Source organism: Cornus florida, unplaced genomic scaffold, assembly GCF_030987335.1.
Source record: "Cornus florida cultivar Cherokee Brave unplaced genomic scaffold, ASM3098733v1 CherokeeBrave_3.0.0_Hap2_scaffold_1, whole genome shotgun sequence".
In the NCBI taxonomy this organism is placed as follows: Eukaryota; Viridiplantae; Streptophyta; class Magnoliopsida; order Cornales; family Cornaceae; genus Cornus; species Cornus florida.
Window position 1 is genome coordinate 739,502 of NW_026775582.1, and position 16,850 is coordinate 756,351.

Sequence of the window (16,850 nt, forward strand, 5' to 3'; positions counted from 1 at the left end):
CGAATAAGTTTAACACAAAACTCTCATTTTCTTTCAAAGATTCAATCTTTATACATTAAAATGGCCTAGTGACATAATAGCTACCTTAATTGAGATAATTTTATTCACCGATTCAATCTTTACTCATTAGAACACTCTCCGTGATCTCAAAGGAAACTCGAATAAGTTTAACTGAAAAGTCTCATTTTCTTTAAAAAATTTAATCTTTATACATTAAAATGGTTTAGTGACATAATAGGTACCATGATTGAGGTGTTTACATTCAAATATTCAATCTTTACTCGTTAAAATACTCTTTGGGACGTCAAAGGGACCTCGAATAAGTTTAACTCAAAACTCTCATTTTCTTTCAAAGATTCAATCTTTATACATTAAGAAGCTCTAATGACACAATAGGTACCTTGATTGAGCTATTTTCATTCAAAGATTCAATTTTTAGTCATTAAAACACTCTTCGCGACTTCAAAGGGTACTCGAATAAGTTAAACTCAAAACTCTCATTTTCTTTCAAAGATTCAACCGTTATACATTAAAAAGGTCGTGTGACATAATAGGTATCGTGATTGAGGTAATTTCGCTCAAAGATTCAATCTTTACTCATTAATACACTCTTCGTGACGTCGAAGGGAACTATTATAAGTTTAACTTAAAACTCTCATTTTATTCCATAGATTTAATCTTTATACATTTAAAAGGTCAAGTGACATAATAGGCACCTTGATTGAGGTATTTCCATTAAAGGATTCAATCTTTAGTCATTAAAGCATTCTACGAGATTACGTTAGGAACTCAAATAAGTTACACTCGAAACTCCCTTTTTCTTTCAAAGATTCATTCTTTATACATTAAAAAGGTCATGTGGCATAATCGGTACCGTGATTCAGGTAATTTCTTTCATATATTCAATCTTTACTAATTAAAACACTCTTCGTGATATTAAAGGGAACTCGAATAAGTTTAACTCAAAACTCTCATTTTCGTTCAAAGATTTAATCTTTGTACATTAAAATGGTCTAGTGACATAATAGGTACCTTGAGTGAGGAATTTTCATTCAAAGATTCAATCTGTACTCATTTAAACACACTTCGGCGCGTAAAATGGAACTCGAATAAGTTTAACTCCAAACTCTCATTTTCTTTTAAAGATTCAATCTTTATTCATTAAAAAGTTCTAGTGACAAAATTAGTACCTTGATTGAGGTATTTTCATTCAAGGATTCAATCTATGGTCATTAAAACACTCTTCGCGACTTCTTAGGGAACTCGAATAGGTTAAACTCAAAATTCTCATTTTAAATCAAAGATTAAATCTTTATACATTAAAAAGGTCCATTGACGTAATAGGTACCTTGATTGAGGTAATTTCATTCAAGGATTCAATCTTTACACATTAAAACACTCTCCGTCACGTCAAAGGGAACTCGAATAAGTTTAACTCAAAACTCTCATTTTCTTTCTAAGATTTATTCTTTATACATTAAAAAGGTCTAGTGACATAATTAATACCTTGATTAAGGTATTTTCATTCAAAGATTCAATCTTTAGACTTTAAAACACTCTTCGCCACTTCATAAGGAATTCGAACAAGTTAAACTTAAAATTGTCGTTTTCTTTCAAAGATTGAATCGCTATACATTAATAAGGTCTAGTGACATAGTAGTTACCTTGATTGTGTTAATTTCACTCAGAGATTCAATCTTTACATTGGTAGCTTGATTGAGGAATTCTCATTCAAAGATTCAATCCTTACTCCTTTAAACACTCTTCGAGACGTCAAAGGGAACTCGAATAAGTTTAACTTAAAACCCTCGCTTTCTTTTAAAGACTCGATCTTTACCCATTAAAAAGGTCTTGTGACGTAATTGGTACCTTAATTGAGGTATTTTCATTCAAAGATTCAATCTGCAGTCATTAAAACACACTTCGGGACTTCATAGGGAACTTGAACAAGTTTTCCTCAAAACTATCATTTTCGTTCAAAGATTCAATCTTTGTAGATTAAAATTGTCTAGTGACATAACTGGTATCTTGATTGAAGTAATTTCATTCAATGATTCAATCTTTTGTCCCTAAAACACAATTCACGACTACATAGTGAACTCGAAGAAGTTGAACTCAAAACTCTCATTTTCTTTCAAAGATTCAATCTTCATACATTAAAATGGTCTAGAGACATAATTGGTACCTTGTTAGAAGTAATTTCATTCAAAGATTCAACCTTTGCTCATTAAAACACTTTTCGGGACGTCAAAGGGAATTCGAATAAGTTTAACTCAAAACTCTAATTTTCTTTCAAAGACTCAATCTTTATAGGACTAGTGACATAATAGGTACCTTGATTGAGGTCTTTTCATTCAAAGATTCAATCTTTAGTTATTAAAACACTCTTCGCAGGGAACTCGAATAAGTTAAACTCAAACCTCTCATTTTCTTTCACAAATTCAATCTTTGTACCTCTTATTCAAAGATTCAGTCTTTTGTCATTAAAACACTCGTCCCGACTTCATAGGGAAGTCGAATAAGTTTAACACAAAACTCTCATTTTCTTTCAAAGATTCAATCTTTATACATTAAAATGGCCTAGTGACATAATAGCTACCTTAATTGAGATAATTTTATTCACTGATTCAATCTTTACTCATTAGAACACTCTCCGTGATCTCAAAGGAAACTCGAATAAGTTTAACTCAAAAGTCTCATTTTCTTTAAAAAATTTAATCTTTATACATTAAAATGGTTTAGTGACATAATAGGTACCATGATTGAGGTGTTTACATTCAAATATTCAATCTTTACTCGTTAAAATACTCTTTGGGACGTCAAAGGGACCTCGAATAAGTTTAACTCAAAACTCTCATTTTCTTTCAAAGATTCAATCTTTATACATTAAGAAGCTCTAATGACACAATAGGTACCTTGGTTGAGCTATTTTCATTCAAAGATTCAATTTTTAGTCATTAAAACACTCTTCGCGACTTCAAAGGGTACTCGAATAAGTTAAACTCAAAACTCTCATTTTCTTTCAAAGATTCAACCGTTATACATTAAAAAGGTCTTGTGACATAATAGGTATCGTGATTGAGGTAATTTCGCTCAAAGATTCAATCTTTACTCATTAATACACTCTTCGTGACGTCGAAGGGAACTATTATAAGTTTAACTTAAAACTCTCATTTTATTCCAAAGATTTAATCTTTATACATTTAAAAGGTCAAGTGACATAATAGGCACCTTGATTGAGGTATTTCCATTCAAGGATTCAATCTTTAGTCATTAAAGCATTCTACGAGATTACGTTAGGAACTCAAATAAGTTACACTCGAAACTCCCTTTTTCTTTCAAAGATTCATTCTTTATACATTAAAAAGGTCATGTGGCATAATCGGTACCGTGATTGAGGTAATTTCTTTCATATATTCAATCTTTACTAATTAAAACACTCTTCGTGATATTAAAGGGAACTCGAATAAGTTTAACTCAAAACTCTCATTTTCGTTCAAAGATTTAATCTTTGTACATTAAAATGGTCTAGTGACATAATAGGTACCTTGAGTGAGGAATTTTCATTCAAAGATTCAATCTGTACTCATTTAAACACACTTCGGGGCGTAAAAGGGAACTCGAATAAGTTTAACTCCAAACTCTCATTTTCTTTTAAAGATTCAATCTTTATTCATTAAAAAGTTCTAGTGACAAAATTAGTACCTTGATTGAGGTATTTTCATTCAAGGATTCAATCTATGGTCATTAAAACACTCTTCGCGACTTCTTAGGGAACTCGAATAAGTTAAACTCAAAATTCTCATTTTAAATCAAAGATTAAATCTTTATACATTAAAAAGGTCCATTGACATAATAGGTACCTTGATTGAGGTAATTTCATTCAAGGATTCAATCTTTACACATTAAAACACTCTCCGTTACGTCAAAGGGAACTAGAATAAGTTTAACTCAAAACTCTCATTTTCTTTCTAAGATTTATTCTTTATACATTAAAAAGGTCTAGTGACATAATTAATACCTTGATTAAGGTATTTTCATTCAAAGATTCAATCTTTAGACTTTAAAACACTCTTCGCCACTTCATAAGGAATTCGAACAAGTTAAACTTAAAATTGTCGTTTTCTTTCAAAGATTGAATCGCTATACATTAATAAGGTCTAGTGACATAGTAGTTACCTTGATTGTGTTAATTTCACTCAGAGATTCAATCTTTACATTGGTAGCTTGATTGAGGAATTCTCATTCAAAGATTCAATCCTTACTCTTTTAAACACTCTTCGAGACGTCAAAGGGAACTCGAATAAGTTTAACTTAAAACCCTCGCTTTCTTTTAAAGACTCGATCTTTACCCATTAAAAAGGTCTTGTGACGTAATTGGTACCTTAATTGAGGTATTTTCATTCAAAGATTCAATCTGCAGTCATTAAAACACACTTCGCGACTTCATAGGGAACTTGAACAAGTTTTCCTCAAAACTATCATTTTCGTTCAAAGATTCAATCTTTGTAGATTAAAATTGTCTAGTGACATAACTGGTATCTTGATTGAAGTAATTTCATTCAATGATTCAATCTTTTGTCCCTAAAACACAATTCACGACTACATAGTGAACTCGAAGAAGTTGAACTCAAAACTCTCATTTTCTTTCAAAGATTCAATCTTCATACATTAAAATGGTCTAGAGACATAATTGGTACCTTGTTAGAAGTAATTTCATTCAAAGATTCAACCTTTGCTCATTAAAACACTTTTCGGGACGTCAAAGGGAATTCGAATAAGTTTAACTCAAAACTCTAATTTTCTTTCAAAGACTCAATCTTTATACTTTAAAAGGTCTAGCGATATAATAGGTACCTTGATTGAGAATTTTTCATTCAAAGATTCAATCTTTTCTCATTAAAATACTCTTTAGGACGTCCAAGGGAATTCAAACAAGTTTAACTCAAAAATCTCTCTCTCTTTCAAAGATTAAATATTTGTACAAAAAAAAGGACTAGTGACATAATAGGTACCTTGATTGAGGTCTTTTCATTCAAAGATTCAATCTTTAGTTATTAAAACACTCTTCGCAGGGAACTCGAATAAGTTAAACTCAAACCTCTCATTTTCTTTCACAAATTCAATCTTTGTACCTCTTATTCAAAGATTCAGTCTTTTGTCATTAAAACACTCGTCCCGACTTCATAGGGAAGTCGAATAAGTTTAACACAAAACTCTCATTTTCTTTCAAAGATTCAATCTTTATACATTAAAATGGCCTAGTGACATAATAGCTACCTTAATTGAGATAATTTTATTCACTGATTCAATCTTTACTCATTAGAACACTCTCCGTGATCTCAAAGGAAACTCGAATAAGTTTAACTCAAAAGTCTCATTTTCTTTAAAAAATTTAATCTTTATACATTAAAATGGTTTAGTGACATAATAGGTACCATGATTGAGGTGTTTACATTCAAATATTCAATCTTTACTCGTTAAAATACTCTTTGGGACGTCAAAGGGACCTCGAATAAGTTTAACTCAAAACTCTCATTTTCTTTCAAAGATTCAATCTTTATACATTAAGAAGCTCTAATGACACAATAGGTACCTTGGTTGAGCTATTTTCATTCAAAGATTCAATTTTTAGTCATTAAAACACTCTTCGCGACTTCAAAGGGTACTCGAATAAGTTAAATTCAAAACTCTCATTTTCTTTCAAAGATTCAACCGTTATACATTAAAAAGGTCTTGCGACATAATAGGTATCGTGATTGAGGTAATTTCGCTCAAAGATTCAATCTTTACTCATTAATACACTCTTCGTGACGTCGAAGGGAACTATTATAAGTTTAACTTAAAACTCTTATTTTATTCCAAAGATTTAATCTTTATACATTTAAAAGGTCAAGTGACATAATAGGCACCTTGATTGAGGTATTTCCATTCAAGGATTCAATCTTTAGTCATTAAAGCATTCTACGAGATTACGTTAGGAACTCAAATAAGTTACACTCGAAACTCCCTTTTTCTTTCAAAGATTCATTCTTTATACATTAAAAAGGTCATGTGGCATAATCGGTACCGTGATTGAGGTAATTTCTTTCATATATTCAATCTTTACTAATTAAAACACTCTTCGTGATATTAAAGGGAACTCGAATAAGTTTAACTCAAAACTCTCATTTTCGTTCAAAGATTTAATCTTTGTACATTAAAATGGTCTAGTGACATAATAGGTACCTTGAGTGAGGAATTTTCATTCAAAGATTCAATCTGTACTCATTTAAACACACTTCGGGGCGTAAAAGGGAACTCGAATAAGTTTAACTCCAAACTCTCATTTTCTTTTAAAGATTCAATCTTTATTCATTAAAAAGTTCTAGTGACAAAATTAGTACCTTGATTGAGGTATTTTCATTCAAGGATTCAATCTATGGTCATTAAAACACTCTTCGCGACTTCTTAGGGAACTCGAATAGGTTAAACTCAAAATTCTCATTTTAAATCAAAGATTAAATCTTTATACATTAAAAAGGTCCATTGACATAATAGGTACCTTGATTTAGGTAATTTCATTCAAGGATTCAATCTTTACACATTAAAACACTCTCCGTTACGTCAAAGGGAACTCGAATAAGTTTAACTCAAAACTCTCATTTTCTTTCTAAGATTTATTCTTTATACATTAAAAAGGTCTAGTGACATAATTAATACCTTGATTAAGGTATTTTCATTCAAAGATTCAATCTTTAGACTTTAAAACACTCTTCGCCACTTCATAAGGAATTCGAACAAGTTAAACTTAAAATTGTCGTTTTCTTTCAAAGATTGAATCGCTATACATTAATAAGGTCTAGTGACATAGTAGTTACCTTGATTGTGTTAATTTCACTCTGAGATTCAATCTTTACATTGGTAGCTTGATTGAGGAATTCTCATTCAAAGATTCAATCCTTACTCTTTTAAACACTCTTCGAGACGTCAAAGGGAACTCGAATAAGTTTAACTTAAAACCCTCGCTTTCTTTTAAAGACTCGATCTTTACCCATTAAAAAGGTCTTGTGACGTAATTGGTACCTTAATTGAGGTATTTTCATTCAAAGATTCAATCTGCAGTCATTAAAACACACTTCGCGACTTCATAGGGAACTTGAACAAGTTTTCCTCAAAACTATCATTTTCGTTCAAAGATTCAATCTTTGTAGATTAAAATTGTCTAGTGACATAACTGGTATCTTGATTGAAGTAATTTCATTCAATGATTCAATCTTTTGTCCCTAAAACACAATTCACGACTACATAGTGAACTCGAAGAAGTTGAACTCAAAACTCTCATTTTCTTTCAAAGATTCAATCTTCATACATTAAAATGGTCTAGAGACATAATTGGTACCTTGTTAGAAGTAATTTCATTCAAAGATTCAACCTTTGCTCATTAAAACACTTTTCGGGACGTCAAAGGGAATTCGAATAAGTTTAACTCAAAACTCTAATTTTCTTTCAAAGACTCAATCTTTATACTTTAAAAGGTCTAGCGATATAATAGGTACCTTGATTGAGAATTTTTCATTCAAAGATTCAATCTTTTCTCATTAAAATACTCTTTAGGACGTCCAAGGGAATTCAAACAAGTTTAACTCAAAAATCTCTCTCTCTTTCAAAGATTAAATATTTGTACAAAAAAAAAGGACTAGTGACATAATAGGTACCTTGATTGAGGTCTTTTCATTCAAAGATTCAATCTTTAGTTATTAAAACACTCTTCGCAGGGAACTCGAATAAGTTAAACTCAAACCTCTCATTTTCTTTCACAAATTCAATCTTTGTACCTCTTATTCAAAGATTCAGTCTTTTGTCATTAAAACACTCGTCCCGACTTCATAGGGAAGTCGAATAAGTTTAACACAAAACTCTCATTTTCTTTCAAAGATTCAATCTTTATACATTAAAATGGCCTAGTGACATAATAGCTACCTTAATTGAGATAATTTTATTCACTGATTCAATCTTTACTCATTAGAACACTCTCCGTGATCTCAAAGGAAACTCGAATAAGTTTAACTCAAAAGTCTCATTTTCTTTAAAAAATTTAATCTTTATACATTAAAATGGTTTAGTGACATAATAGGTACCATGATTGAGGTGTTTACATTCAAATATTCAATCTTTACTCGTTAAAATACTCTTTGGGACGTCAAAGGGACCTCGAATAAGTTTAACTCAAAACTCTCATTTTCTTTCAAAGATTCAATCTTTATACATTAAGAAGCTCTAATGACACAATAGGTACCTTGGTTGAGCTATTTTCATTCAAAGATTCAATTTTTAGTCATTAAAACACTCTTCGCGACTTCAAAGGGTACTCGAATAAGTTAAACTCAAAACTCTCATTTTCTTTCAAAGATTCAACCGTTATACATTAAAAAGGTCTTATGACATAATAGGTATCGTGATTGAGGTAATTTCGCTCAAAGATTCAATCTTTACTCATTAATACACTCTTCGTGACGTCGAAGGGAACTATTATAAGTTTAACTTAAAACTCTCATTTTATTCCAAAGATTTAATCTTTATACATTTAAAAGGTCAAGTGACATAATAGGCACCTTGATTGAGGTATTTCCATTAAAGGATTCAATCTTTAGTCATTAAAGCATTCTACGAGATTACGTTAGGAACTCAAATAAGTTACACTCGAAACTCCCTTTTTCTTTCAAAGATTCATTCTTTATACATTAAAAAGGTCATGTGGCATAATCGGTACCGTGATTGAGGTAATTTCTTTCATATATTCAATCTTTACTAATTAAAACACTCTTCGTGATATTAAAGGGAACTCGAATAAGTTTAACTCAAAACTCTCATTTTCGTTCAAAGATTTAATCTTTGTACATTAAAATGGTCTAGTGACATAATAGGTACCTTGAGTGAGGAATTTTCATTCAAAGATTCAATCTGTACTCATTTAAACACACTTCGGGGCGTAAAAGGGAACTCGAATAAGTTTAACTCCAAACTCTCATTTTCTTTTAAAGATTCAATCTTTATTCATTAAAAAGTTCTAGTGACAAAATTAGTACCTTGATTGAGGTATTTTCATTCAAGGATTCAATCTATGGTCATTAAAACACTCTTCGCGACTTCTTAGGGAACTCGAATAGGTTAAACTCAAAATTCTCATTTTAAATCAAAGATTAAATCTTTATACATTAAAAAGGTCCATTGACATAATAGGTACCTTGATTGAGGTAATTTCATTCAAGGATTCAATCTTTACACATTAAAACACTCTCCGTTACGTCAAAGGGAACTCGAATAAGTTTAACTCAAAACTCTCATTTTCTTTCTAAGATTTATTCTTTATACATTAAAAAGGTCTAGTGACATAATTAATACCTTGATTAAGGTATTTTCATTCAAAGATTCAATCTTTAGACTTTAAAACACTCTTCGCCACTTCATAAGGAATTCGAACAAGTTAAACTTAAAATTGTCGTTTTCTTTCAAAGATTGAATCGCTATACATTAATAAGGTCTAGTGACATAGTAGTTACCTTGATTGTGTTAATTTCACTCAGAGATTCAATCTTTACATTGGTAGCTTGATTGAGGAATTCTCATTCAAAGATTCAATCCTTACTCTTTTAAACACTCTTCGAGACGTCAAAGGGAACTCGAATAAGTTTAACTTAAAACCCTCGCTTTCTTTTAAAGACTCGATCTTTACCCATTAAAAAGGTCTTGTGACGTAATTGGTACCTTAATTGAGGTATTTTCATTCAAAGATTCAATCTGCAGTCATTAAAACACACTTCGCGACTTCATAGGGAACTTGAACAAGTTTTCCTCAAAACTATCATTTTCGTTCAAAGATTCAATCTTTGTAGATTAAAATTGTCTAGTGACATAACTGGTATCTTGATTGAAGTAATTTCATTCAATGATTCAATCTTTTGTCCCTAAAACACAATTCACGACTACATAGTGAACTCGAAGAAGTTGAACTCAAAACTCTCATTTTCTTTCAAAGATTCAATCTTCATACATTAAAATGGTCTAGAGACATAATTGGTACCTTGTTAGAAGTAATTTCATTCAAAGATTCAACCTTTGCTCATTAAAACACTTTTCGGGACGTCAAAGGGAATTCGAATAAGTTTAACTCAAAACTCTAATTTTCTTTCAAAGACTCAATCTTTATACTTTAAAAGGTCTAGCGATATAATAGGTACCTTGATTGAGAATTTTTCATTCAAAGATTCAATCTTTTCTCATTAAAATACTCTTTAGGACGTCCAAGGGAATTCAAACAAGTTTAACTCAAAAATCTCTCTCTCTTTCAAAGATTAAATATTTGTACAAAAAAAAGGACTAGTGACATAATAGGTACCTTGATTGAGGTCTTTTCATTCAAAGATTCAATCTTTAGTTATTAAAACACTCTTCGCAGGGAACTCGAATAAGTTAAACTCAAACCTCTCATTTTCTTTCACAAATTCAATCTTTGTACCTCTTATTCAAAGATTCAGTCTTTTGTCATTAAAACACTCGTCCCGACTTCATAGGGAAGTCGAATAAGTTTAACACAAAACTCTCATTTTCTTTCAAAGATTCAATCTTTATACATTAAAATGGCCTAGTGACATAATAGCTACCTTAATTGAGATAATTTTATTCACTGATTCAATCTTTACTCATTAGAACACTCTCCGTGATCTCAAAGGAAACTCGAATAAGTTTAACTCAAAAGTCTCATTTTCTTTAAAAAATTTAATCTTTATACATTAAAATGGTTTAGTGACATAATAGGTACCATGATTGAGGTGTTTACATTCAAATATTCAATCTTTACTCGTTAAAATACTCTTTGGGACGTCAAAGGGACCTCGAATAAGTTTAACTCAAAACTCTCATTTTCTTTCAAAGATTCAATCTTTATACATTAAGAAGCTCTAATGACACAATAGGTACCTTGGTTGAGCTATTTTCATTCAAAGATTCAATTTTTAGTCATTAAAACACTCTTTGCGACTTCAAAGGGTACTCGAATAAGTTAAACTCAAAACTCTCATTTTCTTTCAAAGATTCAACCGTTATACATTAAAAAGGTCTTGTGACATAATAGGTATCGTGATTGAGGTAATTTCGCTCAAAGATTCAATCTTTACTCATTAATACACTCTTCGTGACGTCGAAGGGAACTATTATAAGTTTAACTTAAAACTCTCATTTTATTCCAAAGATTTAATCTTTATACATTTAAAAGGTCAAGTGACATAATAGGCTCCTTGATTGAGGTATTTCCATTAAAGGATTCAATCTTTAGTCATTAAAGCATTCTACGAGATTACGTTAGGAACTCAAATAAGTTACACTCGAAACTCCCTTTTTCTTTCAAAGATTCATTCTTTATACATTAAAAAGGTCATGTGGCATAATCGGTACCGTGATTGAGGTAATTTCTTTCATATATTCAATCTTTACTAATTAAAACACTCTTCGTGATATTAAAGGGAACTCGAATAAGTTTAACTCAAAACTCTCATTTTCGTTCAAAGATTTAATCTTTGTACATTAAAATGGTCTAGTGACATAATAGGTACCTTGAGTGAGGAATTTTCATTCAAAGATTCAATCTGTACTCATTTAAACACACTTCGGGGCGTAAAAGGGAACTCGAATAAGTTTAACTCCAAACTCTCATTTTCTTTTAAAGATTCAATCTTTATTCATTAAAAAGTTCTAGTGACAAAATTAGTACCTTGATTGAGGTATTTTCATTCAAGGATTCAATCTATGGTCATTAAAACACTCTTCGCGACTTCTTAGGGAACTCGAATAGGTTAAACTCAAAATTCTCATTTTAAATCAAAGATTAAATCTTTATACATTAAAAAGGTCCATTGACATAATAGGTACCTTGATTGAGGTAATTTCATTCAAGGATTCAATCTTTACACATTAAAACACTCTCCGTTACGTCAAAGGGAACTCGAATAAGTTTAACTCAAAACTCTCATTTTCTTTCTAAGATTTATTCTTTATACATTAAAAAGGTCTAGTGACATAATTAATACCTTGATTAAGGTATTTTCATTCAAAGATTCAATCTTTAGACTTTAAAACACTCTTCGCCACTTCATAAGGAATTCGAACAAGTTAAACTTAAAATTGTCGTTTTCTTTCAAAGATTGAATCGCTATACATTAATAAGGTCTAGTGACATAGTAGTTACCTTGATTGTGTTAATTTCACTCTGAGATTCAATCTTTACATTGGTAGCTTGATTGAGGAATTCTCATTCAAAGATTCAATCCTTACTCTTTTAAACACTCTTCGAGACGTTAAAGGGAACTCGAATAAGTTTAACTTAAAACCCTCGCTTTCTTTTAAAGACTCGATCTTTACCCATTAAAAAGGTCTTGTGACGTAATTGGTACCTTAATTGAGGTATTTTCATTCAAAGATTCAATCTGCAGTCATTAAAACACACTTCGCGACTTCATAGGGAACTTGAACAAGTTTTCCTCAAAACTATCATTTTCGTTCAAAGATTCAATCTTTGTAGATTAAAATTGTCTAGTGACATAACTGGTATCTTGATTGAAGTAATTTCATTCAATGATTCAATCTTTTGTCCCTAAAACACAATTCACGACTACATAGTGAACTCGAAGAAGTTGAACTCAAAACTCTCATTTTCTTTCAAAGATTCAATCTTCATACATTAAAATGGTCTAGAGACATAATTGGTACCTTGTTAGAAGTAATTTCATTCAAAGATTCAACCTTTGCTCATTAAAACACTTTTCGGGACGTCAAAGGGAATTCGAATAAGTTTAACTCAAAACTCTAATTTTCTTTCAAAGACTCAATCTTTATACTTTAAAAGGTCTAGCGATATAATAGGTACCTTGATTGAGAATTTTTCATTCAAAGATTCAATCTTTTCTCATTAAAATACTCTTTAGGACGTCCAAGGGAATTCAAACAAGTTTAACTCAAAAATCTCTCTCTCTTTCAAAGATTAAATATTTGTACAAAAAAAAGGACTAGTGACATAATAGGTACCTTGATTGAGGTCTTTTCATTCAAAGATTCAATCTTTAGTTATTAAAACACTCTTCGCAGGGAACTCGAATAAGTTAAACTCAAACCTCTCATTTTCTTTCACAAATTCAATCTTTGTACCTCTTATTCAAAGATTCAGTCTTTTGTCATTAAAACACTCGTCCCGACTTCATAGGGAAGTCGAATAAGTTTAACACAAAACTCTCATTTTCTTTCAAAGATTCAATCTTTATACATTAAAATGGCCTAGTGACATAATAGCTACCTTAATTGAGATAATTTTATTCACTGATTCAATCTTTACTCATTAGAACACTCTCCGTGATCTCAAAGGAAACTCGAATAAGTTTAACTCAAAAGTCTCATTTTCTTTAAAAAATTTAATCTTTATACATTAAAATGGTTTAGTGACATAATAGGTACCATGATTGAGGTGTTTACATTCAAATATTCAATCTTTTCACGTTAAAATACTCTTTGGGACGTCAAAGGGACCTCGAATAAGTTTAACTCAAAACTCTCATTTTCTTTCAAAGATTCAATCTTTATACATTAAGAAGCTCTAATGACACAATAGGTACCTTGGTTGAGCTATTTTCATTCAAAGATTCAATTTTTAGTCATTAAAACACTCTTCGCGACTTCAAAGGGTACTCGAATAAGTTAAACTCAAAACTCTCATTTTCTTTCAAAGATTCAACCGTTATACGTTAAAAAGGTCTTGTGACATAATAGGTATCGTGATTGAGGTAATTTCGCTCAAAGATTCAATCTTTACTCATTAATACACTCTTCGTGACGTCGAAGGGAACTATTATAAGTTTAACTTAAAACTCTCATTTTATTCCAAAGATTTAATCTTTATACATTTAAAAGGTCAAGTGACATAATAGGCACCTTGATTGAGGTATTTCCATTAAAGGATTCAATCTTTAGTCATTAAAGCATTCTACGAGATTACGTTAGGAACTCAAATAAGTTACACTCGAAACTCCCTTTTTCTTTCAAAGATTCATTCTTTATACATTAAAAAGGTCATGTGGCATAATCGGTACCGTGATTGAGGTAATTTCTTTCATATATTCAATCTTTACTAATTAAAACACTCTTCGTGATATTAAAGGGAACTCGAATAAGTTTAACTCAAAACTCTCATTTTCGTTCAAAGATTTAATCTTTGTACATTAAAATGGTCTAGTGACATAATAGGTACCTTGAGTGAGGAATTTTCATTCAAAGATTCAATCTGTACTCATTTAAACACACTTCGGGGCGTAAAAGGGAACTCGAATAAGTTTAACTCCAAACTCTCATTTTCTTTTAAAGATTCAATCTTTATTCATTAAAAAGTTCTAGTGACAAAATTAGTACCTTGATTGAGGTATTTTCATTCAAGGATTCAATCTATGGTCATTAAAACACTCTTCGCGACTTCTTAGGGAACTCGAATAGGTTAAACTCAAAATTCTCATTTTAAATCAAAGATTAAATCTTTATACATTAAAAAGGTCCATTGACATAATAGGTACCTTGATTGAGGTAATTTCATTCAAGGATTCAATCTTTACACATTAAAACACTCTCCGTTACGTCAAAGGGAACTCGAATAAGTTTAACTCAAAACTCTCATTTTCTTTCTAAGATTTATTCTTTATACATTAAAAAGGTCTAGTGACATAATTAATACCTTGATTAAGGTATTTTCATTCAAAGATTCAATCTTTAGACTTTAAAACACTCTTCGCCACTTCATAAGGAATTCGAACAAGTTAAACTTAAAATTGTCGTTTTCTTTCAAAGATTGAATCGCTATACATTAATAAGGTCTAGTGACATAGTAGTTACCTTGATTGTGTTAATTTCACTCAGAGATTCAATCTTTACATTGGTAGCTTGATTGAGGAATTCTCATTCAAAGATTCAATCCTTACTCTTTTAAACACTCTTCGAGACGTCAAAGGGAACTCGAATAAGTTTAACTTAAAACCCTCGCTTTCTTTTAAAGACTCGATCTTTACCCATTAAAAAGGTCTTGTGACGTAATTGGTACCTTAATTGAGGTATTTTCATTCAAAGATTTAATCTGCAGTCATTAAAACACACTTCGCGACTTCATAGGGAACTTGAACAAGTTTTCCTCAAAACTATCATTTTCGTTCAAAGATTCAATCTTTGTAGATTAAAATTGTCTAGTGACATAACTGGTATCTTGATTGAAGTAATTTCATTCAATGATTCAATCTTTTGTCCCTAAAACACAATTCACGACTACATAGTGAACTCGAAGAAGTTGAACTCAAAACTCTCATTTTCTTTCAAAGATTCAATCTTCATACATTAAAATGGTCTAGAGACATAATTGGTACCTTGTTAGAAGTAATTTCATTCAAAGATTCAACCTTTGCTCATTAAAACACTTTTCGGGACGTCAAAGGGAATTCGAATAAGTTTAACTTAAAACTCTAATTTTCTTTCAAAGACTCAATCTTTATACTTTAAAAGGTCTAGCGATATAATAGGTACCTTGATTGAGAATTTTTCATTCAAAGATTCAATCTTTTCTCATTAAAATACTCTTTAGGACGTCCAAGGGAATTCAAACAAGTTTAACTCAAAAATCTCTCTCTCTTTCAAAGATTAAATATTTGTACAAAAAAAAGGACTAGTGACATAATAGGTACCTTGATTGAGGTCTTTTCATTCAAAGATTCAATCTTTAGTTATTAAAACACTCTTCGCAGGGAACTCGAATAAGTTAAACTCAAACCTCTCATTTTCTTTCACAAATTCAATCTTTGTACCTCTTATTCAAAGATTCAGTCTTTTGTCATTAAAACACTCGTCCCGACTTCATAGGGAAGTCGAATAAGTTTAACACAAAACTCTCATTTTCTTTCAAAGATTCAATCTTTATACATTAAAATGGCCTAGTGACATAATAGCTACCTTAATTGAGATAATTTTATTCACTGATTCAATCTTTACTCATTAGAACACTCTCCGTGATCTCAAAGGAAACTCGAATAAGTTTAACTCAAAAGTCTCATTTTCTTTAAAAAATTTAATCTTTATACATTAAAATGGTTTAGTGACATAATAGGTACCATGATTGAGGTGTTTACATTCAAATATTCAATCTTTTCACGTTAAAATACTCTTTGGGACGTCAAAGGGACCTCGAATAAGTTTAACTCAAAACTCTCATTTTCTTTCAAAGATTCAATCTTTATACATTAAGAAGCTCTAATGACACAATAGGTACCTTGGTTGAGCTATTTTCATTCAAAGATTCAATTTTTAGTCATTAAAACACTCTTCGCGACTTCAAAGGGTACTCGAATAAGTTAAACTCAAAACTCTCATTTTCTTTCAAAGATTCAACCGTTATACATTAAAAAGGTCTTGTGACATAATAGGTATCGTGATTGAGGTAATTTCGCTCAAAGATTCAATCTTTACTCATTAATACACCCTTCGTGACGTCGAAGGGAACTATTATAAGTTTAACTTAAAACTCTCATTTTATTCCAAAGATTTAATCTTTATACATTTAAAAGGTCAAGTGACATAATAGGCACCTTGATTGAGGTATTTCCATTCAAGGATTCAATCTTTAGTCATTAAAGCATTCTACGAGATTACGTTAGGAACTCAAATAAGTTACACTCGAAACTCCCTTTTTCTTTCAAAGATTCATTCTTTATACATTAAAAAGGTCATGTGGCATAATCGGTACCGTGATTGAGGTAATTTCTTTCATATATTCAATCTTTACTAATTAAAACACTCTT